At 42.5% G+C, this 26,917-nt stretch overlaps 1 long non-coding RNA gene across 1 annotated transcript; it reads right to left on the bottom strand.

Moving 5' to 3' along the window:
• Positions 1 to 221: 221 nt before the first annotated feature.
• LOC103346804 (uncharacterized) lies at positions 222 to 26,158 on the bottom strand. The gene is made up of 4 exons (XR_001792654.3): positions 26,067 to 26,158; positions 19,513 to 19,593; positions 16,738 to 16,811; positions 222 to 801 (listed from the first exon to the last, which is right to left on the bottom strand). It is a non-coding gene; the product is annotated as an uncharacterized lncRNA (long non-coding RNA).
• Positions 26,159 to 26,917: the final 759 nt, after the last annotated feature.

Here is a 26,917-nt window from a genome sequence, read left to right as displayed (position 1 = left end):
CTCTTACACATGGAATCTAAAGCACTTAAACTTGTAGAGATAGAGAGTACAGTGGTGGTCACCAAGGGCTGGATGGAGGACAGGGGGAAGGTGGGGAAGGTGTTTCTCAAAGGATGCAAAAGTTCAGTTAGTCAGCAGGAATAAGTTCAAGAGATCTGTTGTACAATAATATGTCTACAGTTAATAATAATGTATTATATTCTGAAAATGCTGACAGCAGATTTTTAATTATTTTTAAATTTTATTTAAGGAATAAAAACTTCATGCATTTTGTAAGACAGTAGATTTTAAGTGTTCTTACCACAAAAAAGTACATGACATAATACATATGTTCATTAATTCAATTTTGTCAACCCACAATATATACATGGTTCAAAATATCATGCTTTATATTGTAAATATATTCATTTGTGTTTATCAATTTTAAATAATATCAAATCAAAACTCTAGGGAAATGGGAATCACACTTCAGAAAGAGAGCACACATCAACTTAGTCATAAGAGCGAACAGTGGGCTGAAGTCACCTTTCATCTGGGATCCAGGCCTGGCTGCCCCAGGGGTCTGATGCTTGTCTATAAAAATTTGAAGTGCAGCTTTGAGGACCAACACATAATAAAGGATCAATAAAGAGTAGCTATCCATAATAGTAGCTTTGACATTGTCAATTGAGTTAAAAGTTTCTCTGGTGACTCTAAAATTTCTGGGATCCCAGGATCATTCTGAGTGCCCAACCATGATCTTGGGTGATGATGACAATCTGAAGCTGAAGTTGACTGGAGGAAGTTTTCAGGTGTGCAATCCTATGGGAGACAAGGATGTGATGAGTTAATTGCTTCAACCTATACAACATGGGTATCATGTAGATAGCTTTGGTATTTGAGGGGAAAGGAAGAAAAGTATCCTGTGGTGTATGTTAAACCTCTTGCAGTAATGAGGGCAGCACTGGTTAAGGCTTCCTTGTACAGGCATTGCTCTCTATACAGCTTCCAGACTATGGCCCATGAATCAAACCATCATGTGATAGAGGCCAGGACCACCAGAGAGCTCCTCTTGGGTTGCTGGCTGGGACAAGAAGCTGAGCAGGAAATCAGGAAACCTAAAAGTGAGTTCTAATCTCGGCCCCAGGAGGCTATGACTTTGCAGGTGTGTACCAGGTAACCTGTCTTTTAGCTCCACCTCTCTTTCTAGCTCCAAGCACTATGCAATGACGATCTGCTAGATGAGATGTTCAAGAAGGGGAGGGCGGGCCGGCGCTGCGGCTCACTAGGCTAATCCTCCGCCTAGCGGCACCGACACACCGGGTTCTAGTCCCGGTCGGGGCGCCGGATTCTGTCCCGGTGGCCCCTCTTTCAGGCCAGCTCTCTGCTGTGGCCCGGGAGTGCAATGGAGGATGGCCCAGGTGCTTGGGCCCTGCACCCCATGGGAGACCAGGAAAAGCACCTGCCATCGGATCAGCGTGGTGCGCCGGCCGCAGCACGCCGGCCAAGGCGGCCATTGGAGGGTGAACCAACGGCAAAGGAAGACCTTTCTCTCTGTCTCTCTCTCTCACTGTCCACTCTGCCTGTCAAAAAAAAAAAGGGGGGGGGAGGGCGGACAGCTTGTGGCATGGTGGGTTAATCCTCCACCTGCGACACTGGTATCCCATCTAAGCACCAGTTCTAGTCTCAGCTGCTCCGCTTCCTATCCAGCTCCCTGCTAATGTGATAACGTGCCTAGAAAGTAGAGGAAGATGGTCCAAGTACTTCGGCCTCTTCCACCCATGTGTGAAACCTGGGTGAAGCTCCTGGATCCTGGTTTAGGTTTGCTCAGCCCCTGCCATTGCAGCCATTTGGAAGACTGAATCAGAGGAGAAAAGATCTCTCTCTCTCTCTCTCTCTCTCTCTCTCTCTCTCTTTCTCTGTTGCTACCTCTGTATGATTCTGCCTTTCAAATAAATAAATAAATCTTAAAAAAAAATTTAGCCTGAATTCGTTAATCACACTAAAGGTTCTTTCCCTCACAAAAACTCTAGACATTGTAGATGCAAACTTTACAAAGCAATTGTTACCCAGTCTTCTCTGTGAGAGTAATTTTTGCTTAGAAGTCTCCAGAGGATTGGGCACTTTGCCCTGTGGGAAAAAAACCACCTGCAGGGGGTAGATTTTCTTTGTCTTTCCCTCCACAGATGATACAATCACAAATGAATGAACATACCACCTTCAATCATTTCACCAGTCTCCTGTCAGTCAGAAAGCATAAAACTCCCTACACCACAGAGGCAATCCAATACGCCCAGAGCCTGGAACACTCAAAATGCACGTACACTCAGTGATGAATTACTTTTCTTTAGCTTGAAGCTAAAAAGGAGATCCCAAATTGGATTTTATAGCTTAGACGTTCCCTTCACATCTCTAAAATGTACCCCCCAAATGATATTTTGAGCACTTCACAGAAAGGATGCCAAATATATTCCTGTAGTGGAGAAGATTTTTTTTACATAAACTCAACCTAGAGAACATACCACAAATACCTTCCACTATCTTATCATTAAGCAAATTTTAAAAACTGACACAAAACAACATATTCTTCATGCTAATTAGGAGCTAAATTGAAATGATTGGTGTTGGATTCTGTGCTACAGTTTAAAGATTTTCCCATTGTACTCACTTCCATTTCAATGGAAAGATAGAATTTTGTTTACATTCGTACATTAATATACTCAACAAATATTTATGGAGTGGCTCTTATATGTAGGGGTCCTGAGCTGAACACAACTAGAGCAGTAAAAGAATGTTGCTCAGTTGCTCTCCTCTCGCTGATATGATTTAGAAATAGTCACTTGTTTAATCATCTCCTCTATTTATTTCCCAAGAAGATGGTTCTACACAGTAACTTTTAATACAATGTGTGTCAGGATAAAAAGCAGCATGCAATTATCCAATTTTCATCTACTTAAATTTTAATGACCATACTTACTTGCCCATTCAATTTTGCAACTTTTAGCCTGTAGGCACATAAGTAGCAGTTTGAGACCTGAGATTCTCCCAGTTTTAGTTCTAATGCCCATTGCTTTTTGGACCACTAATTATTTTGTAGTAGGTAGTTTCAGCTCAAAACAGCCTTCCATTTATACTCCCAATACTCATAATAATTAACAAGCATGCAATCCTTGATTTTATATTTAGAGACTGACAACCATGTACCGATATTGAATGTTTTACTACATCTTTCCCCTTAGGAACCTGATAAAATGAAGAGCTGGGTCATTGCTACCATACCTTTGGATCAACCAGGTGGTTATCCAAGCAATCAGCTAAGGCACCTAGACTGAAGCCCAGCGGATCCATTGTAACACAACCTGAGACCAGAGAGCACAGGCGAGTGGGTTGCAACCTCTTTCTCTGCAGTGTGTTCTGAAAAGTATATCCATGTCATTGCTTTCATGGTTTTTTGAAGGGGAAAGACCATGATTTAAGCGTTTCCATGCATAATCAATCAGATATGGACCCAGTACACATGCATTCAGCTGGTGCTATGCAAAGAGCAACACTTGCTCTGACTTACTGGCAGGAAACATTATCTCCACCAATTTGTTTGCCAAACTGTATCTGTTACTACCTCTGGGCCAATTAGATCACAGCACATTCATCCTATCAGAATCCAACATGCTCTGTGTTCACACATGTGGATGTGTTTATTGGAACTCAGCAAATGAACCATGATCATAAATTCAGCTCTTTAAAGACAACATAAATCAACTGAAAAAAAGTACTGATGATTAACAGCTAACAATTAGTGTATTATAAGTGTAATCACTGCAGACATAACTTTGGATGAAAGACACTATCACAAGGACGGGAAACTTGATCCAGAATAGGCAAGAAGTCAAAACACTGATGTCATGTATCCAACATAAAGATCATGGAGAGGATTGACTCATCATGGACACATGAGAAACTAGTATATTGGAGGATCCATATAGACATATTCCTATACAATAACCTACATGTGAAAATGAGGAGGTAGTAGCTCTAAAATATAAAGTCTTAAACTTTTAAATCTCTAAAAATTTCCCGTCCAATTGGATATAACTAGTTATTCAAGCATGCCCATACCTAAGTCCAAGGAGATAAGGAAATGAAATTCTACTATATGCCTCACTGTAGAAGCAGAATTATTTGATGGATGGTGCTGATGATTTTCAAAAGCACATCCACAGGGTAATGAACAGACTTAATTTTGAACTGGAATGTACTCTAACACTCCAACCTGACAAGTGATAAATAGCAAAACCTGGGCCAGCGCTGCGGCTCACTAGGCTAATCCTCCGCCTGCGGCACCAGCACACCGAGTTCTAGTCCCGGTCCAGGTGCCAGATTCTGTCCCGGTTGCCCCTCTTCCAGGCCAGCTCTCTGCTGTGGCCAGGGAGTGCAGTGGAGGATGGCCCAAGTGCTTGGGCCCTGCACTTGCATGGGAGACCAGAAGAAACACCTGGCTTCTGGCTTCAGATCAGCGTGGTGCGCCAGCCGCAATGGCCACTGGGGGGTGAACAAACGGAAGAAGAAAGACCTTTCTCTCTGTCTCTTTCTCTCTCACTGTCCACTCTGTCTGTCAAAAAAAAATAAAAAAAAAAAAAAGAAAACATACTATGAAAAAAAAAAAAAAAGCAAAACCTATATGGCCAGACAACATCCTGAGTCCATTAAGAGGTGGCAGAACCAGCCTTCCTACCATCTTAATGACCATTACCCTCTTCCCACTCCACGCAAAATGATTGCCAAGTAGAGGAAGATGGAAGGGCACTTAGAGTGGTTGCCCTTACAAGCCCACTGTGTCAAGAAGGAATGGTGCCTCCCTCTCTCCTCCAAAGGTAAATAAATGGGTTGCTAAGAGAACCAGACATTGGTTTAGGAACACCTACAAGAAGGGAACACCAGTGATTCACAGCACTTGGCAGAGTTGTGGGAATCAGAGGCCCACATGGAGGGCATCACTAGGGAGCAGCAAACGAGGAAGACCTCAAAGAGCCTTGACATGTCCATTCTGGTTATAAATGTCATAGACAATGTCAGGTCTGGTGTCACACACCTGGTGTAGCAATTTTTGGGTCATGGAGGAAAACTGTGGAAATAGCCTTTGGCAGAATAGGAAGTCTGTGTAATACCCTTCCCTAGCTTCCCAGGGCCCTGAGACAGGAAAAAGAGAAACATAGCAGTGACAGGACTGTACGTAAGAAACACAGAGATAAAAATTAGCAACACCCTATCCAGAGAGAGGGATAGAGACTTGGAGGATCATAAAGGATTTCCTCCCTCTAAAGGAGTCCTCAGCAAAGTGACACCCTAAAGAAACTCATATACCTTCCATGTAGAAGACAGTACTTTGGAAGGAACCATGAACATCAGATGAAATAAGACCAAGCAAGAGTGAAACGAGGGCCACCTCCCCTAATGGACAGCAATGGGCAACCATGCATGAAATAATATCTCTGATACTCTTACTTCCACCTGTACCCCAAGCCTGTCCCAAACTCAGAGAGACTAGACTTACCCAGAAAAGTCAAAGAAGAGAGGTGTTGCAGAACCAGATTCATTTCACGGGGCTAGAGCATTGGGAAATGAAAGAATACAGTTTCTCTAAATTATATTATGTCTTTCTTATTTTCAAGAGTCTTAATAAAACAAGATAATTTTGGAGAGTATCAAATATTATAGCAACATACCCAGTCTCACCCACTCAGCACTGACCTTTTTTTTTTTTTTTTTTTTTTTTTTTTGACAGGCAGAGTGGACAGTGAGAGAGAGAGAGAGAGAAAGGTCTTCCTTTGCCGTTGGTTCACCCTCCAATGGCCGGTGCATCGCGCTGATTGAAGCCAGGAGCCAGGTGCTTCTCCTGGTCTCCCATGTGGGTGCAGGGCCCAAGGACTTGGGTGATCCTCCACTGCACTCTCGGACCATAGCAGAGAGCTGACCTGGAAGAGGGGCAACCGGGACAGAATCCGGCGCCCCGACCGGGACTAGAACCCGGTGTGCCAGCGCTGTAGGCAGAGAATTAGCCTATTGACCCGCGGCGCCGGCCAGCACTGTCTTCTGCTAATAAATGGAATCCCTCTACCTAGTTCCAAACACTCCTCTGGCAAGGTTTTCAATACCAGCCTCAGCACTAAGAAGGCTAAAGACATATTTTGCCATTGTGGGCTACACATTGTTTAATTTTGTTTTCTCCAAATTAGATCCTATCACATTACATGAGCTCAAAATTATAGTGACAGTCTTAAACCAATTGTAAGTTCAGACTTTGATTAATCTTTCAAAGGCCAAGTTCAATAGCATTGCATAGAGGAAAGAGGTGAAATGGGAAAAAATGTAATGTTCCTGGTTATTTAAAAAAAGATTCCTCAGAAATTCACATACTTAACAAATAAAGGGAAGTAGTAATATGTATCTACACTGTATAGTATGTATCAGGCATTTCCAGGTTTCTCCACTTTCCAAAAAACTTGGAAAAGGTATCAGATCTTGATTCACAAATGCAGACCTTGAATATTCTAATTGGGAAGCACACAGTCATACATATGCTGTATTAGATTATTTGTCTATGAAAATTCAGTAGTTAAGCCAATTACAAAAACTCGTCAAATATTTCAACAAATGTCCAGGTGCTATCATCTCACTTGGTACTCTGCAATTTGTCTTTTATGTTTAAGTTTTCCTGGTTTATCAGAACTGAAAATAGATCCAGATGTGAATTCTTGGCCAAGTTAAAAGCATTTAAAATGTTTCCCAATAATACTGAACATCTCTTCAGAGATTTAATTCTGTTCTCATCACTTGCTCTGGCCCCTCCTACATACATGTCATCCCACCCAGCTCTGTCTTCTTACATTTAGTAGAGTAAAAGAATATTTTAAAAGCAAATGTTGTGCAGGACAAAATCTTTTTAACACACAGAAAGTAAACGGCATGCATTTAGCTTAGTAGTTACGACACCCTCATCACACATCAGAGTGCCTGAATCCCGGTTCCTGCCAGTGTAGACCCTGGGAGTTAATAGTGATAGCTTAAGTGACTGGGTTTCTGTCACCCACGTAGGTCTTCTGCTCCTGAGTCTTGGTTCAGCTCTGCCCACTGAAGGCATTCAGACGATGAATGTCACACAAATGGTAACTGTAAGAGCTGGTTTTGCTCTGCCTGACTGTAGTATCTCTGTTGTCTGGCACTCTAGTAGACAACCACCTTAATGTGTCCTTTTTAGTCTACACTTCCGAGAAGCATATCTGGTACTTATTTTCACCTAAAAGAAAAGAATTATAAATGATTCACTAATTGATGCTAGACATCTGCTCTCTGAGACAGGGAAAAGACCCCTCATACCTGCCCAAATGAACTGAGGCAAATCTGGTAGCTGATCATGAACAAATGTCCAGCCCCATTGTTGGGGCTGGTGGGTGCCACTTGTTGACACAAAAGTTGCAGAAGACAGGACATCTGAACAGGAAAGCATGCTTAATACTCGTTTTTTCTCTCCTGCTCACTCCCCAATAGCTCCCTGCTGAAGTCTAGAGTCTGAGGCCACAAAATTGGAACTAAAAATGCAGCTTCAGTACAGCTCCATGGGCACAAACAGCTTCGGCCAGAGAATCATTTGCACCAGCAACCAGGTACTCCACCCACTGAGCAGGCACTCTGGGGAGGCAGGAGTTCAGCAGCAGTAGCATGGTACTCTGTGTCTCCCGGCTGTAGAGAGGCTGCACCTGACATCTGGAGCTTCTGGAAGCAGAGCAGGAAGGAAACAAAGAGCCAAGCTCGAAGGGGTAAAGACGAAAGGTGGCAGCAATCCCTCGGAATCCTTTAAATGACAAGAGGGAACTTCAGGAAGGCTAGCATAGAAATAATCTACTTTGACACTCCTTTAAAAAAAGAATTCCGTATTTATTTGAAAGGCAACATTGGAGAGAGAGAGAGAGAGAGAGAGATCTTCCATCTGCTGGTTCACTCCCCAAATGGCCACAATGGTCACGGCTGGTCCAGGCCAAAGCGAGGAGCCTGGAATTCCATCCTGGTCTCCTATGGGAGTGGCAGGGACCCACATACGTGGTGCTGTCTTCCACTGCTTTCTCAGGTGCATTAGCAGGGAGGTGTGGGGAGCAACCCGGACTAGACTAAGTTACTGGAATTAAGACTTATTCTATGCATCTGCTCTCCCACAATATGGCGCTGGGAGAGAAGAAAACAGCTTCTACACAGCTGCCTCCAGTTCAGCCAATAAACTGTAGGACTTGCTCCTGATTGGAGGAGAGCAGCGTGCTCAGCGTGTGGGCAGCCGAGTTGGGATTGGTGGAAGAGGACTATATAGGAGGAGAGAGACGGCATGCACCAGGAACATCTAAGGGGAACATCTAAGGGGAACACCTGTGCAGCCCCCGAGAGAGCCGGCCGGCAGTGTGCCGCTCCCCTGCGGAAGTGGGGAATGTGGCAGGGGGAACCGCCCTTCCACGGAGGTGGAAGGGACAGTAGCCAACCCGGGAAGAACCAGCAGCAAACCCGGGGAGGGCCGAGCAGACGAAAGAACAGCGCAGGATCCTGTGTCGTTCCTCCACGAAGAGGGGGAGCGACAGGGAGGTGGATTAGAAGCAGGGCAGCCAGGATCCCATATTAGCACTGTTCAAGTCCCGACCACTACTACACTTCTGACCCAGCTCCTGGCTAAGGTGCCCAGGCAAGCAGTAGAAGATGGCCCAAGTACTTGTGCACCTACACCCACTGAGAAACCAGGATGAAGCTCCCGGGTGCTGGCTTTGGCCAGCCCGCCCCTGGCTATTGTGGCCATCTGGTGAGTGAACCAGTGTCGGAAGATCTCACTGTTTCTGTCTTTCCTCTCTCTATTACCCTGCCTTCAAGTAAATAAACATCTTTTCTAAAAAAAAAAAAAAAAAAATTAGAAAATTGAATCAAGTGATTGAGAAATGAATATGATAACTTTCTAAGTTTATTAAGGAAAACAAAGACATACTAGTTACATTTAAAATAAAATTTTCAAAAGGTCATTCCTTTAAAAACAGTAAATTATGGAAAATACAGTTTTAAACATTTATAAGGTATGCCAACTGCTCAGTAAATTCTAGACTCATCCATAGCATGTTTTCTGTATGCAGACTAGTTCATGTACTGATACAATCAATGATAAATCAGAGCACAACATAAGTTACCCCCAGGGTCTGAGAACACACACACAGAGAAACATGAACAACACATATACACACACAAAATCGACTTCTTTAAAAAGCCGTAGAGAATCTCAGAATTCTGAGAGGGAAAAGATGTGCCACTATTTGACAGCAACACTTGGCAATGGCTCTGACAGTTTGAGGAGAAGCCAGTCTCAGTGGTAAACCCTTTTATGGGCCCTTGGCTGGGACACTAAAATAGGAATGAGGCATGCAGGGAGAGCAGGGTTGGCGAGAACACGAGGCAGGCTTCACTCTGTTTATTTCTGCCTTCACTGTAAACTGTGCCCATGGCAGAATTCACATTGTGCCAGGTTTGCGTCGCTTCCCAGAGCTCAAACCCAGGGCAAGTGAAGGGAGACTAGAGAGATGATGAGGCTGTCCTCTCTTTTAATTTCAGCTTTTAGCAAAAACTTTAATGCACCCAATGGCTCTAGCTTTGCCATTATTGTGTGCCTACTACATACCAAGCACTTTGTTGCCACTTGGCCTTGCCTGTGAGCAAAAAGGGACTAATGACGGTATCTGTTTCCAAGGGGCATCCTGGGGACGAAGCACAAGAATGCTTCTACAGTGCTTGTCACGGTGGCTGGCACAGAGTAAACATTCAATAACTGTTAAGCTTAAGACTGAATGGTAGATTTCGAGCATTATAATTATTGAACAGTTAGTCAGTACAGATCCAGGATTCAAACCGGGCAGACTGATTCCAGAGCCAGCCCTCTTAATCACTATCTTGCGCTGTCGCCATTAATTATCCATTAATTTTCATAGAACATTTGAAAATGCATCATTGTGGTTATTCTTAATATTGATAAAATGAGGCATTGAGAATGTTAATGGCTTGGCCAAGATTTTAACTAAAGGGAAGCTTCACCTCCCAGCGATAGCTCCCCACAGTGGTGCCGCAAATCAACCTCAATAAATGCATAGAGCACACAAATGTGTTAGAGGAAGTTAGTACGGGAAAAAGTTAAAGAATGAGAAGACATGCTCCCCACACTGAGGGGGTTTACTTTCTGGTCAAGAACATGAAGCAGACACCAGGGACTCCAAAAGGAATGGGTGAATAGAAATGCATGTGTGTGAACACGGGAAAATAAAACGTGCATACAAAGGGCTGAAAGGAGAGGATTCAGAGGGAGCCGTCCCAGAGGCTTCCAGGGAAAGGGAAATTCAGAGCCAAGTTGAGAAAGAAAAGAGGGGTATGGCTTGGCAGAGTTTTCTCACTCCAGCCATGTTGCCAGTCAACAAATCCTCCCAGTCCAAGGGCCGTTCCCAACGCAAGCCATCATGGCGTGTGTGTGCACAGCTCCAGTCTGCAAAGCGCGAGACACACGGCTGTTGACAAATGGCCAAAGAAATTCATCAGTATGGTAGAAAATGACCTGTTCCAAAGAAAGGAAGAAAGAAACTTTGCAAAGACAATTAGAGTCTCGTTAAAAAAAAAAAGTCTTTGTGCCCTATCGTAAATTATTTATGTATTTATTTTGAGCCAATCTTAGAATGCACACTGGCTTTTTATCTTTCGATATCTGGATTTACATACGCTTCACAGTGTGCCCCTCTTGTTCTCCCCTCCCCCTTTCCTATGCTCTTATTCTCACCCTCTTCTCTTCCCACACCACCCTAAAAGACAAACAAAAATAAAACAAACAAACAAACAAATATGTGAAACTTCTTACTTGGAATGATTCGAGAGTCTCTATACTATTAAGACACTGAGTAATGATTGGCTGCTTTCCAGGTGGCTCTGCAGTCTGTTAAATAGCTCAATTAGTGAGCAGCGCGCTCTCTCGCTCTCGCTCTCTCTCGCTCTCTCTTTCTCGCTCTCTCATTGAATTTTGCCAAGTGCATGCTGCATTGTTGGAAGGGGCAGTGCCAAATGAGCCTAGCAACATCCCTTTATAGCTCTGACGTCTAGGACACCTGAGAGCAGCTGAGAAACTCCCCTCCCCAGGCCCTGTGGGGCGGTGAGGCAGCAGGGAGCACAGCAGCAGACAGGTTTTTCCTTCTACAGGGTGGTTAATGAGCAATGTAGGTGAAGACCCTTGAGAAGCACTGGGCATCTTGCCCACCCAAATAGATGGCAGCTTTGAGATGGCAGCCAGAGCCGGTGCTCGTGACCAGGGAGACAGACAGAGGGGAAGAGAGTGCACCCCGGAGCAGGCTCTCTGCCTATCCATTCAGCTCTGAGTGGTCTGAAAGCTTGAATCCTTAAAAAAAATTTTAAAGCCACAAATGTCAGTACAATGTAAATCAGCCATGTGCCTTTAGCATCGTGTATTTCGGGGCTTGGCCCTGGAGCTCTCATTCTCTCTGCTCCTAAGAGGAGGTGTAGGTGCACACGCATACACACACACACACACACACCAGCCACCCGACACACACACACAGAGTGAGCCCACAAACCTCTGCTATATTTATGTCTATTTGTGGCTCAACCAGACATAAACAGTGTCAGGAGAGAACAAATGAGAAAGCTGCGTTCTCTACAGAGTACACAAGCCCGACATAATTCACAATTCCTTACTGGAAACTTGTTGCAGTGCTCTGAACATTCCTACAGAAAGCAGGACATTCATGTCATAAGGTAAACACATCTCGTCTGTTGTCTGCTCCAGTAACACATTTATTGGTATGGGCTATGTGATACTGATGTATTCATTACATCTTGGCATTTACAATATACAGTATTTCTCTGTTTCACTCATTACAGCCCTCATACCAATTAGGTGAAAGAAAATATTGTTTGCAAAGATACTTTTAGGGGGATTACATTTATCCTAGAATATTATGTATCACAATTTTAGAAACATTAAGTCCCAACATTTACATATAATTATTATGGTTATACCCTAGAGAAGATATTTAAATGTCTTTACCCTATCTGTTGGGTATATGTTTCTCTCCTAAGGAGAACCCTGTCAAACAATTAGGATGCTGAAATAAGAGAAAATATCCTGGCTTGCTAAATTGGAGAAAAAGTTGCCCCAAGATAAAAATCCTTAATGTAAAATTGTACTTTGATTTGGGTGGTTTATTTTTGTGATGACATTATGCGAATTTTTTTAATTTTAAGCATAAAAATCATACAACTCGATTATCAAGATATTTGCATCCGAGAAAATCAAATACTTGAAATTAGGCTCGATTTTTATGTGGACTTGAATCTGTTTCTTTGTAATTTCTGCGGGTACTTGGAAGGGTTTTGCCATGAATGCTAATGTGCTTTGTGTTTTAAGTAGTGATTCCGCACATGTTGAAACACAGGCGAATCTGAGCTAGAGACACAAGGCAGGGCATTTCTTTGGATGCTGCTGAAAGGAATCACAGAGGTCCTCCAAAAATGAAGTCTCCAAATGCACCCTTCTTCAGATCCATGGGCAGTGTAGCCACCAGGGTCTGCCTGTCTTCTGGCTGGGTATACACACCTTCATGGGGTGTGGGGGGCTAGTTCATTTTAATATCAGGTCCTCACTATCTTAGAACACACCTAGATTTTTTTAAAGGAGAGATGAAAGGTGATAACAGCTATCTGTGTAGGTCACTAGTAAAAGAATGCATTCAGATAATCCATCATACATTTTCCTTTTTTTTTCCCCTGGAAAAAAAAAATAAGAAGGGAAGGAAAATGAGAGAAAGCAAGCAAGCATAATCAAAAGCCTAAATGACAGAGTTGACAGTGAGATTCTGTGGTAAATGATTCCAGAGTCGCTGGCCTGCGGAGACGCGGAGGAAGTCCCCAGCAGACCTGATTAATTCCAGTCTCTCCAGCTGCCAGGGGAGCAGAGGGTAAGCAGTTGCGCAGAGAGGAGCCCATTACCACTCCTCGGCTGAAATAGATCTAATCAACCCACAGCCGCTCCAAAGAAAACTTTACAGGTTGAGCTCGCTAAGGCAGTGCTTTAAAATGATGACTACAAAGGACCATGGGAGTCTGAAAGCGTTTAGCCTTTATTGCAGCTCAAGGAAATTTTCTGCTGTGGTTAGGCCATGCTAATTTACTGAACATGACAAAGCTACCCAGACTCTGTGACATCATTTGTTTAAAGGTCCCCGTGCTCAGACGGAAGTATTTCGAATATTACTTTTTTTTTCTTCAAAAACAGTTAATTTGTTGATATTTCATCGGTGTTTGGGCTAATTACATGCACCATTATAAATGTCTGGACTAACCTACTTTAACATTTAATTTAAACAACAATGCTCTGTAATTTGTCATGGTGCTCACAAACTGATGAATATTGCAACTTTGTTTTCTAAGCAATCAACATTTTATCAGGGCATCTTAAGGGGAAAATTCCTGACAGGAAGGAGCCCTGAAGAAGCTCATGGAGTGTTCACATTCTCAGCCTCAGAATTAAACAAAGTTACATAGCAATTCGTATCATAATGATCTGAGCTGATTGAAAATGGTAAGGACTAACAAAGAGTAAGGAGGTAGGACTATATCAAGCAGAGTTCTGGATTTTTAAAAGTATTCCGTAGCCCATGTTGGATTGTATATCCTTCTCCTTTTTAATGGAAAATAGACAGAGGAAAATTATTAAGGCCAAATTGAAACCAAATAACCATTTGTCTTTTCTTTTTGTCATTGGAAATCTTTGTAAAGATTTGCAGAGGTAAAATCTGCTTTTGTTTAAATAATCAAGATTTGGAAACTCTGGACGAGTTACATGATATGTTGTTGAGAATGCTGTGTGCAATATCAAATATGCACATCCACACTTATTAAATATATTGATTACTAATGCAATCACTGATCACATCACCAAAAGAAATCCAAGAGGAGTCCACCAACATCGAATGTCAGTTAATTACAGAAGATAATCTGCAAACCATCATTTTCAGAACTTCTATGTCGAGGATGATACCGCAGAACCCACAAGATGAACAGGGAAGAAACAGAAAGGAGATAAATAATAGATAGTTTAGAATTTTACCAATCTCTTCTGAGCCTCTCTGTTAAGATGTTATTTGAAGCACGGTCCTGAGGTTAAGGATATGTGACAGGCACAGGAGGTCATTAAGGCAGGCTGCTGGGCACACCAACATGTCAGAAAAAGCCAAATGTAGTCACAAGATACTCCAAGAAAAGTCCTAAGCTTCCATAGGAATCTGACAGCTAAGCTTAGAGAAATACCATGGCTCACTAAGCATTTGCATAGAACTTATATCAGCAGCTATTCATAGCATTGTTACTACTATTATCTGAATTACAGTCTAGGTGTTCATATCCCCAGAGCTCTTGATGATCTGTGTGTGTGTGTGTGTGTGTGTGCATTTTCTGAAAATGAACTTTGAGCTGTTTACTTCAGGTTTATGCAGAACTCAAGAAGATGGGACTTTCCTTCATGCTAAGGAGGCCAAAATGCATCGTAAAAATCCATAGTTAATGATTTGGAAACTTCTACCTCTCATCAGAATATCACCTGTAGTTCTAGTGTGTCCTTAAATTGTAATCCTGAAGTTCCGAGTTGGATTGGTATTTTAGAGCAAAGAACCCTTTCCTTTTCTGAGGTTTTTCAATTTTGTCTCATTCAGGTAATAGTTAGCTGCTTTCCATGTCACCACCCAGAATCCAGCAGCACCTCTAGATGGGACTATAGAACTGAACAAGCCTGTGCCCACCACAGCTGTGAGTCTCTCACAGTCGCAGGACACCCAGGGCTGGATTTATGTCTGTCCTGTTCAGTGGCAGTTGGTTCCTACTGGTTTCAAATATGCAAGCAATTAAACCACTGTAGTTTTAATTGATTTGGCATGTCTGTTTTATCCTTAAAGAGAGAAAAGTACATTTAACAATTCCAAGGATGGATTTTTAAGGCCACAAACAGCTTTAAAAATATATTTTATGATTTTGCAGTGTCTAATAGAGCTCCAGATAAAATTATAATATTTGGGGAAAACCAGGGGTTGACTTGATCCTCAAATAGAGATCTGGGCTTTTGGGGCCCAGGCCACGAATACTCTTCTCAAACCCAGTCTGTCAAGTTTAGTCTGTTCCAAAGCCTCATGCAGCACAACATGATAGTGCAGAGCAGGCAGGACCAAGTAAGAGAAAAACAAAAAGATCAGCATAAATCCATCTGAAAAACTACTCAGGGCAAATAACCTACGGAGGCCCAATAAGCAGCATCATTTTCACAAACAGACAGAAGATGTTGGCATCTCCTCTTTGCTATTTGAGGAAACAAATTACTAATAACCAGTATCTTAAAGTCAGACAGCTTTATGAATAAGAAAAAACAGAAATGCATTCATGAAATTAGAATCTTGAAGAAACAGGTGTATTAAATGATATTGGGGAATCCCTGAGAGGGGTAAGCTACTCACTAAGGAGCCGTGAATATACCAGGGCACTTCAAAAAGTTCGTGGAAAACTGAATTTAAACAAAATCATATTTTGAGGTGAAAAATTTTGAAATCCACGCATAGTTTTTTTTTTCATAAAATTCATTTCCATGGACTGTTTGAAGTCCCCTCCTATGCATGAATTTCAATTTTTTTTTTTTGCACCAAAATAAATGGATCTTTTGATACCATATTCCTGGCACTTTTTGAATTAACTTTTTATAACCTTAGCAAAGATTGAGTTATTGGTCATCTTGTGTATATTACTGGAGAATTTGTGTGTTACCAGTTTTACCATGGTGTGTACCAACCATTATTACCGTTTTTCCACAGTTGGTAAAATACGTGTGCTGTGTTGCTAATCAATGCCATGCATTGGCCAGAGAGTAAAGAACAGTCGTGTCTTGGCCTCCCAGGGACAGAAAATGGTCCACAAAGGGGATGTGAATGCATGCAAAGTGGGGCCCTTTTACCAACGCTGGAACTTGGAACCAGAGGGACTCATCCCCACCAAAAAATATCACCAACATTCTAAACAGCTTGTTTTATCATGCTTTTGAAGGGAGAAAAAAAAGGATGGTTTTGAAACCACCTGGGTTTGTTTTATTATTTTATTTCTTCTGGCACGATCACAGTCATGTCAGATGTGATTCAGCAGTAAAGGCGTAGATGTGTTAGCGGACTTTTAGACTAAATTCCAAGGGGTGTACTTTTTAACTGGCTACCTCCATGTGGTTTGGCTTTTTAAAGGAGTTCAATAGGCTTCATGTTTCTTATTACAATTTCTTTTTAAAATCTCTGTGTACCAGAGTGTTTGTGCTACTGAATTTTGCTCTAGTTTTCTTTCAATGCCAAGTCTTCAGCATGGACGAGTAAAGATGTGCTAATTAAACTCAATGCATTTCACATCTATTAATTCAGACTGTGATCTCTCATCAGATTTCATATGTTAAGTAGGACTTAGGGCTGGTCAACAGATGTAAACTTCAGAAATGTGGTGAACAACCAACTCCAATGTCCATTCCTAAGTCAGACTTTTTTTTTTAACATGTCAGATGCTAACGGATTATATTTCAGTTCAGCTAGACATTTGGCAACAACAGAGAAAACTACATTTTATGGCTCCCCTGGGTATATATCAGTTGTAGTTATTTTAATTATTTCCAACACTTACTTTTTCTCCTGAAAAGGGTGTCCTTTCTCTAATTCTACTGTTGATAGCGGCTGTGATCACTGCTCCACATCATGCTGGAATGAGAAAGAACACCCCAAGGTGACTTTACACTTCGGCCCTTCTTTCCAGGAAGCTGTCCTCCCACCCTCCCACGAAAAAAAAAAATGCCAGCACCAAATACAAGAGTATTTCAAAAGTTCATAGAAAATGCATTAAAAATTAAGCACCAATTTCACAAAAAGCATTTTGTACCAATATAAATATACTTTTTTTTAATTTGAGAGGCAGAGAGACTGAGAGATAAACAGACAGAGAGAAACATAAATAGAAAGAATTCTCCCACCCACTGGTCCACACACTATGCACACAACAGCCAGGGCTGGGCCAGGCCAAAGCCAAGAATTAAAAACTCATTCCAGGTCTCTCTCTTGGGTGGCTGAACACAACTATTTGAACTAACACTGCTGACTGCCATGGGGGCACATTAGCAAGAAGTTGAATCTGGAAGCAGAGCAAGGCTTGACCTGAAGTACTTGGATGTGAGATGCAAGGGTCTCAAGTGGTATCTCAGTCACTGTGGCAAACGTCCACTTGTCCATTTGCCCACAAACTTTTAAAATACCCTTGTACAACAACAAAGCCCTGTAGTAAAGTGATAAAGAATTTGAATTTCTTTATTTTCTAAAGATTTATTTTCTAACTTATTTGAAAGGTAAAGTTACAGAGAGAGAGGGACACACACACACACACACACACAGAGAGAGAGAGAAAGAGAGATCCATTCGCTGGTTCACTCCCCAAATGGCAGCAATGACCAGTTCTGGGCCAGGCCAAAGCCAGGAGCCCAGAGCTTCCTCTGGATCTCCCATGTGGGTGAAAGGGGCCCAAGCACTTGGACCATCCTTTGCAGCTTTCCCAGGTGCATTAGCATGGAGCTGGATCGGAATAGAGCAGCCAGGACTCAAACCAGAGCCCACATAGGAGGCTGGCCCTGCAGATTGAGGCTTAACTCACTACGCCACAACACAAGCCCCAAGATTTTGAGTTTCAAATGTATATTTTCAATAAAAAAAAAAAAACACATAAAATAGGAGGCATTGAAACTGTTAATAGTCCTGCTCTACCGTTCTAAAATCCAGTAACAGAGCATTCATACCACTGCATCTTGTGGACACTGGAAAAAAAAAAAAAAAGACAAAGGACGGACCTGAATTCCAAAAACCATCAAATGTGAGACCCAGCATCTCCGTCACATTTCTCTATGGTAAATAAGAAGCTTAATTGGAAAAGTGAAGTTCAGAATGTAACACCCAGTTCCCATGTTTCTTTGAAAACTCTGTATGTTATGTCCCTAGTGACAGGATGACAAGTGAAAGTGCATCTAACACTGAAAAGGCTGCGCAAATTACACCTATTCCAAACCAAAGTTGAAGTCCAAAGACCTATGGCCAAGCAAAGTGTTCCTTTCTGCCCCCTGGTGGATGAACAGGCGCTTCCACACACCCATTGTGTGAGTTCTAAAACAGGGAAACAGACTTCTGAGAGCAGGTTTCTGAACAGGACAGTCTAGGAGAATGTGGTCGGATCTAACCAATTTTCTTTTGAGTGAATGCTTTGTAACAAGGTAACCGTTTGCTATAGACAATTCTGTTCTTCCTCTGTTCTTTAGGATGTGAAGTGACTTCTATCGGGACAAGTGGCTAGGGTGCTGTGATCTTGGGCTATTCTCCACCATGTGTTTCTCTCCATATCAATTTCTTTTCCTTTCTAATCTGCTCGTATCCAAAACAGAAGCTAAAAAGAGAAAGGACACTTCACTCTCCCATTATGTTCTTCCCTGCATTTTTGCTGGGGACCAATCATCCAAATGTCACTCCTTTGTCTTCTCTTTCCTCTCTTATGCCACTGGTAGTATTTGCTACACTGTGCTTTCAAGCTTTCAACTTTATAGAACTAGCAACTTACTGTTTCCATTTATTTTCCAGGTCAAAGAAAGTAAAAACAATATGAGACAAAATTAATAAATGCATGATAGCACGGCACCCAGAGAGATTTCATTTCAATTTTGCCACCCTTATAGAAGTATTTTTGAGTGTGATATGCTCTGAAATTTTATAAAATTCTTGCCAAAGGTAAAAATAATATGTAGTGATGACATTCCCTTTTCACAAATGCACATATTGTAGAACCTGTGCCTAGCCACAGGATTTCGCAATCTTTGGGGATTGGCAATTCACACAGTGCAAAATCCCATTTGCAACATAGCTTTCCCCAATCCCATGGGATTCATTGTGGGAGCCTTTTAATGTAATAGTTTTCTTAGAGTTGAGAACTCTGAAATGATAGCCCCTAGTCTAAGACAGAGGGACATTAAACTAAGTGGAGATAATTAATTGATGGTTTACATTTTTATCCTTTGTATGCTTTTCTTAGCTACTTTCCTCTGTGTCTTCTATTAGAAGAACTCAGCCCTTGGACTGCTACCACAACCAGCTATTTCCCTGGAATCATATTCCTTTAAGGAGTCACATGTGTGCCCCCTTCCAACCCCATTGCCTAGAAAATCCACTCGTGTCCTCTAACCTGGGTAAAAACCGAGCTTTGTGACCATTATCTGCTTTCTTGGAGACACCTCTTTTCCATGATAGATTTCCCTTGAAGACAGATCAATGTTCTATTTTAATCCCAGTGCACCTCCTCCCCAGCTTCTTTTCCCTTTTTATTTTCAGAAGTATCAAGTTCCCAAGAAAGTGAGTCTTTCAAAATGGTACGTACATTTCCAGGAGCAAATACCATACGGGATTCCTTATGTTTGCCTTCTTCAGAGAGTTCACACTTGAAAATGTCCAGTGATCTCTGCAAGTGGAGCAGACCGCAAGCGTCAGATCCACCATGGACTAGATATCCATGCAGTACTAACCTTGACCCATGGAGGTGAGGAGCGAGAAATGTGAAAAGGTGCAAGGGTGACAAAGGAGGCCCCTTCCCAACTGTGAGCATGAGGCCAGTGGACCCTAGATCATCCTTAGTAGCATCACCACTTTCAGAATCAAGCTTCTGAGTTAAAGGGGAAAAAAATCTCCACTCTGTATTTGCTGGTGACTCAGGGCTTTCCACGCAAGCTCTTTCCAGAGAGCTTCCCTTTTGTAATCTTGGGGATTTGTGGTTCCTGCAGATCTTTTTAAGTCCTGTCATCATCACACATACTTAAGCGTTTAGCTCCTTGGACAGCTGTAAGTCATAAACAAAAACAACAGAACTTTCTTCCTAAAAAAATATTTAGACCGAAAAATGAGAATACACTTCAAATGAAAGCAATCAAATGCAAATGAAAAAGTTCAGCGCCTATTAAAAAAAAAAAAAAAAAAAAGGAAAGCCAGCCATGTAACTTTGACCTTTGGAGCTTTCTCTTTTAGGTAAACAGATAACTGATTTTTAAACTCTCAGACCACAATATCTTAATTCAGTTATTGTCACCAGGAAAAGAAAACGATGAGGAATAAGCCAGAGAGTATCACTAATCAGGACAGAAAGTCACCAAATTTACTACTTCAGAACATTGTCCAACTTTGGTGGGTTTTTTTTTGGGGGGGGGAGGTGAATTACCCTCATCTGTGATATACATTTAAGAATGAAACTTAAATTAGCTGCTTAAAGTGGTCCTGTGACTTTAATTATTCACAAAGTACACAAATTTAATGAGTTTTTAAATATTAAAACTCTTCTCTATTGTCACTACGGTGAGCTCTTAATTCACGGAGCAATTAAGTCAGGACCCTCATTTATCAGGACATGTGCGTTTGTTGAAAACATAGTCAGTTTTTATTAATTGATGCTACAGAAAGACTGGGCTGAAATTAATGTGTGTCTTCAGAGGTCGAGCTGGTGGTGGTGGGAAGGCAGCAAGGAGCAAGACGTGAGATAAATAAGTAACTGCTATTCCCCGATTACTCAAGAGATTGCTGAAATATTAAGTGGCACTATGGTTACCGTTCTCAGCCAAAATGCGTGCAAGCAAATGCCCCCTGAGTTTTTCCCTGGCAAACATCTGTCGTGGGTAGTAGCTGAGAAATAGAGAAACTTCAAAGCAGTACTTTCTGATTATTAGCAGAGTGTGGAGTGTAATGTTCTTACATTTTAATGCAAAGCAAGTGTTGATGAGCTGAGAGGGTAGAATTAAAAAGTAGCCCAAATTTCCTTTGTTCTTCGGGATGGGGTTGACAGGAACATTCACAGTCAGTAGTATTCAGTAGTATTTCTTAGTGGTTATCAATTTGTGAGCCACAAGAAGTGCTACCTCCCAAGGCAGATGATGGGAGAGGAGCTGGACCAGGCACGGTTGCCTGCTGTCAACCCACAGGGACTCCTGCCCAACCACCTGAAGTCTGCTGGGCAGCACACATTGTAGATGGCCAATCTTGTTCAGGGAAACCTGTTAGAAAAGAACAAAGTTCAGATGTCCTAGACCTGAGCACCTGCCTACAGAGGGAACAACCGCCTCCAAACAGTTTGCTGTGAAGGGTGAAGTTTTGAAATATAAACATAAATCCAGAGCATCAGAATTATCTGGGTCATTTTTGGCAACATTTCAGTCAGTTGTTGGAATGATGTGTACGGGAAAGAGACTGATTTTTAAGTTGAACTGGTAAGAGTGGACATAGCCTATGTCATTACTTCTGTAGGAACAGATTTGATAAGACAATAATCTCTAAGCACTTTTTTCTTTATTTTTTAAGGATTTATTTATTTATTTATTTATTTAAAGTCAGAATTACAGATAGGGAAGGAGAGACAGAGAGAGATTTTTCATTCTCTGGTTCACTCCCAAGTTGGCCGCAATAGCTGGAGCTGGGCAGATCAAAAGCCAGGAGCTTCATCTGGATCTCCCATGTGGGTAGCAGGGACCCAAGGAATTGGGCCATCTTCCAGTGTTTTCCCAGGTGCATTAGCCAGCAGCTCGTTTGGAAATGGAGCCGGCAAGACGTGAACCTGCACCCATATGAGATGTCCATGTTGTTGAGAGGTGGCTTTTTGCAACATGGGTCCTTGCAAACATTTTTTTTTTAAATCCTGAAACTCCACAATCTACTCTAGAAGCAAAGAAAGAAAGAAAGAAAGAAAGAAAGAAAGAAAGAAAGAAAGAAAGAAAGAAAAAAAGAAAGGAAGAAAGAAAGAAAGGAAGGAAGACAAAAATACTTCCTAATGCCTGTAAACCAGAACACTATCCTGCTCACTGCCGGGTGGTTGCTACCCAGTTCTGATCAGCACACAAACAGGTTGTCCTGGCATTCTCTGCAGTGGAGTTTAAAAAGAGAGCCAGGCATCCCACTCCCAATTCCTTGTGCATTTGGACTGGTGGCCTCCGGAGCACCACCAAGTTTGATGGGACCATGTCAAGTGGTCCCCTGTGACCAGGAGTTGGTTAATACACTCCCATTCCTCATCCAGACAGGCAACAGAGAAGGGGGGGGCGGTGGCGAGCAGCAGGGCAGCGAAGGCTCTCTGCTGCAAATGCTCGGTAATAAATTGTTCTTTCAGCGGTGCAGAAAAGGGATTTCTCGTTTCTTTGCTCCTTTCCTTCTTTGCCGGGAAGCACCAATGGGAGGCTGGCTTTCCCACCTGGCCCTGGCTGCCTGTGCCCATAAATTTGCCTATGCGATGCCTGTTTACGGGTCGCTGATGGAACATGGAGATGGTGCATTTTGTAAGCACCGGGTAGATAATCATGGTAATTGATGTTTGGAGCTGTGAGCTCCTAGGAGCACCGGGTCTCTTTCTCCCAGTGAGGCCCTGCTCTCTGTTATCAGTCCAGCCCATAATTAAATATCACTCTTTTACAATATGTTTCAGGCTCCTTAATGAGTCTAAAGCACAAATAGTCACCTCTTTACCTCTGAGCTTTATTTGCTTGTTATTAAACAATGTTATTGAGCTGCCTTCTTTCCCTGTGTTGCCAAACCTGCATCATTTCCGTTTTATAATTGCACAATTAGAGCCAAGGCTTTGCTTTCATACATCAGCAGGCCCTGCGTGTGCGCGCGCGTGTGTGTCTGTGTGTGGAGAGGAGGCGAGGCAGAGGGAAGGAAGAAATCAGGTGTTCCTATAGACGACTCAAATGCATCTTACTTTCATTAACTGCCAGATTTTGCAAAATGGGAAGCGATTTATCATGAGCCATTTTCTTCTATCAACCACCTCCACCAGCCAACACCGCGACTTTCGCCGTGACCTTGTGCTGCATAGCGGAGGGTCCAATTTGCTCATTGTTACTCGCTTGCATAATCCTATGCCCCTCCCCCACAGCCTCTTTTTTTTTTCCCCAAGCAAAATCCAGTCATTTATATTCTGAGGCTAAACGATATTCTTTTTTGCCCCCAAAGCTGGTGAGCTGTCTAACACTAGTAATTCCTTCTAACGAATTTCCAGAGAGCTCTCCATCTTACACACCCAGGCTCTCCCCTCTCTCACACACTTCCCCATGCTCACACTCACACGCACCCCCCTAAGCTGCTCTAAGCAGTGTATTAAGTAGCTGAAGAAAATCCATTCACATTCTGCTGTGTCGCTTTCTTCTCCAGTCATGAACCCATCACAGACTTTTTCGAGCTGTAGGTTGCCACGGTGAAGATTTACAATGCCAGTTATTCATACATCTGCCTTTTCCTCCCCCACCCCCCCTGATTCTTAAATCCCCTGGGCGAGGGCAACCTTGATACTGAGACTCGTAAAATTCATGCAGGCTTATCATCCTTGGCGAAGGCTGCAGGCGTGCCTGCCCTAGCCTCCTGCCAGTTCCCGCGCCATGACGGGTGGGTGGGCCGCCGGCTTTTCTTTCTAACTGGGAAGAGAGGAGTGGGGGAGGGGGAGAGGGCTCACCGTGGGCATCACTGTTAATAGAAAACTTGTAGATGGGGCTACGTACTTTTTATAAATAAGAGCGGTAGCTGTTTCTCTAATCATGTGTTAATTTTTAAGCCTTACTTTTGGCTCTCTAGTGGTATGAATTTGATACTGGGACGTTATGTAAAGAGCGACCTTCTTTTGAACAAAATAATGTGAGAAAGTCCACCTGTCAAGTGTGTTCAGAGGCTCAGAGAGCCACAGACGTCCTTTTCAGGCTTAAAAAGCCTGAATGCTTTTTAATATGTGCAATAGGACACCCATGGCTTGGGTTTTGCTACTTTCCTGGCCTAACTGTTTATTTTTCTCTTAATTATTACTAAGTTCATTTATCTTAAAGAACATGGAGAACTGGGAAAAAAATCAATATTTTCAACAGCAAAAATTAATATCTTAAGTCGTTGAAATTTCCCCCATTCTAAAAGAGATTAAGCCTATGCTGGCATAGTCACAACATCATAATCATTACCAAAAGGGAGAATTTTAACAGGTTGTTAGAAAATAACAATTTTGATGTTGGCAAGTGATCATCTGAAACAATTTTCTAAAAGTTTACAAAATTTACTTCTAGCTGAATTGAACTATAATTTGTCTCAAAACCATAAGGTTTCTTCAATCTTATTTTTTTTCCATTCCATAATTTCAAGTATACAAAATATTGGGCTAGTTTTGTGATGCAGTGGGTTAAACTGTCACTTTCGAGGCCAGCGTTCCATAGTGGAATGGAGCCCGATGGAGATCCTGGCTCCTGACTTTGGCTTAACGTAGTCCTAGCCATTATGGTCATTTGGGGAGTGAAAATTATGCACACACACACATAAACACACACACACATATATAGCATACACACACATGTACATATAGATGCATACACACACATAAATATATAGCACACACAGACACACATACACACACATATTTATACACAGAGATGCACACACACACACACACATGACATCCTTGGTACAGTAGTGCCCTTTGATCTGTGGTTTTTGCCTTTTTCTTTTTCAGTTATCTGCTGTCAACTGTGATTTGAATACATTGGGTGGAAAATTCCAGCAATAAACAATTTGCAAGTTTTAAATTTTGCACTGTTCTAAGTATTATGATGAGAGCTTATGTTCACCAGGTCTACCTTGCCCTGGAAGTACATCAATCACCCCCTTGTCCAGTGTATCCACACCATATGTGCTAGCCACCCCTCCTTCGCTTAGTGGCTGTCCCAGTGATCACATCAACTGTCACAGTAGCCCCGTGCTTAAGTTCAACTAATTCTTTTTTTTTTTTTTTTTTGGACAGGCAGAGTGGACAGTGAGAGAGAGAGACAGAGAGAAAGGTCTTCCTTTTTCCATTGGTTCACACTCCAATGGCCGCCACGGCCGGCGCACTATGGCAGGCACACCGCGCTGATCTGATGGCAGGAGCCAGGTGCTTCTCCTGGTCTCCCATGGGGTGCAGGGCCCAAGCACTTGGGCCATCCTCCACTGCACTCCAGGGCCACAGCAGAGAGCTGGCCTGGAAGAGGGGCAACCGGGACAGAATCCGGCGCCCCAACCAGGAGTAGAACCCAGTGTGCTGGCGCCACAAGGCGGAGGATTAGCCTAGTGAGCCGCGCCGCCAGCTTCAACTAATTCTTATTTTATGTAATAATGTTCCCAAAGCATAAGAGTGTTGATGATTTCATTACATTATTTTGTTAGAATTGTTCTGTTTTATTTGGTCACTGGTGTTAATATCTGTATTATAATTATATAATTTTGAATCATAATTTATAAATTGATTACTATAAAACTTGACTACAGGCATGTATGTAGAGTAAAAAGCACAGTACCCAAGTGTATGTCAAAAAAAACTCATGAGAAACACAATTAAAAGATAAGTCTATTTCTTGCACGAGAGGTCTTCGAAAATACGTATTATGAAAACACTATGCAGCAGACTCTGCCTCATGGGTGACATAATCCCTCTGAGGGTCCCTTGTATTTCCTGCCGTCTTCTGGGAGGGCTCCAGAGGTGAGACATGTACATAGTGCACTGACTCCAGTGGAGCTGCGCAATCAGAAGACTTACATCTGGAGGAAAATGGCAAACATCCCTGCAGGACCGGTGGCAATGCTGATCTGGGGGACCACACTCTGTTGAGGTCTAAGGCATCACTGAATCTGCCACAAGCTACCTTTCAGGCAGGGCTCAGCTTTGAAAGAGGCTCTAGATCTTTGCCTTCCTTTGAGGAGTACAAGCAGGTGTTAGGAGAGCGAAGAGAGATGGTCAAGCCCACGGAAAGGCCCTGGCTCCTGTTCACAGGTGTGTGACCTGCAGCCTGTGGACACCCAGGTCTCAGTTTGCTCCTGGGTAAAATAAGGGGAGCCCGCTAACTTATCTGTAATGAGATTTCTAGTCTTCACATGATGTAGAAACCATGTACTCACTAATAGGCAAGAACAAGTTCCCTTCTTCCAGCTCAGTGTATGGTTTTGCTGCTCCGTCTCCCCAGGGTGTGCTCCCTGGGTGCTGGGCTCCCTCTATCCTAACTCTTCAAGTTGCTATAGAACATTCAGGAAATTGTCACAAGGGGTGCCAGGGTATTCCAAGGACTTAGAATGGACAAAGATTCTGACCCATATTCCCCATTCCCCTTAAAAAAAATATCACTGGGCTAGAAGCATGTGTAGCTGCATTGGTTATAATCATATTTTGTTATTGTTGTTACCGTGTTCTGTTGTGTTTTCCTCACATGGCATTTTTCCCCATTTAATGTTGTACTTTCTGACTTTGTGACTGTGTTCCTGGAACTAGGATGAGCTGATAGCAGCTTAGTGAAAGCAGTTCAGTCGTATTGCATCTTACTTGATTCTTTTATGTTTTCCCTTCCGGCTATTCCCTTTTCCGTTAGATGGAAACTTCCTTTTCCAAACCACCTGCTGGTCTACTGCTCTCGCCTTAGCTCAGGGTACCGTCAGAACTCCGTGTGAGGGGAGAAGGTGGATGCTGCCACCATCATTGACTCTGCCCCGCCTCTGAACATTGTGGACTTGAGTGGTTTTTTTTTTTCTTTTGTAGTCTCACCTCCTCTCAGAAAACTCTCAGACCTATGTCTTATCAGAGGAAGATAAGCTAACACCTCCAGTTAAACTTTCAGAATAATCCAAGGCCACTCGCAGATAAAACAGTGAATTTTGCAGTGTGAAGTTCCAGCTGCCTTTCTTTATCTACCTCGGCCCTGGGTTTGGTTGAGAATGTTCCAGCAAACCGCTGTCCCATCTGACTGTTTCTTCCCATG

This window comes from Oryctolagus cuniculus, chromosome 2, assembly GCF_964237555.1.
Source record: "Oryctolagus cuniculus chromosome 2, mOryCun1.1, whole genome shotgun sequence".
NCBI classification, from domain to species: domain Eukaryota; kingdom Metazoa; phylum Chordata; class Mammalia; order Lagomorpha; family Leporidae; genus Oryctolagus; species Oryctolagus cuniculus.
This window is presented reverse-complemented; position numbering and strand designations above follow the sequence as displayed.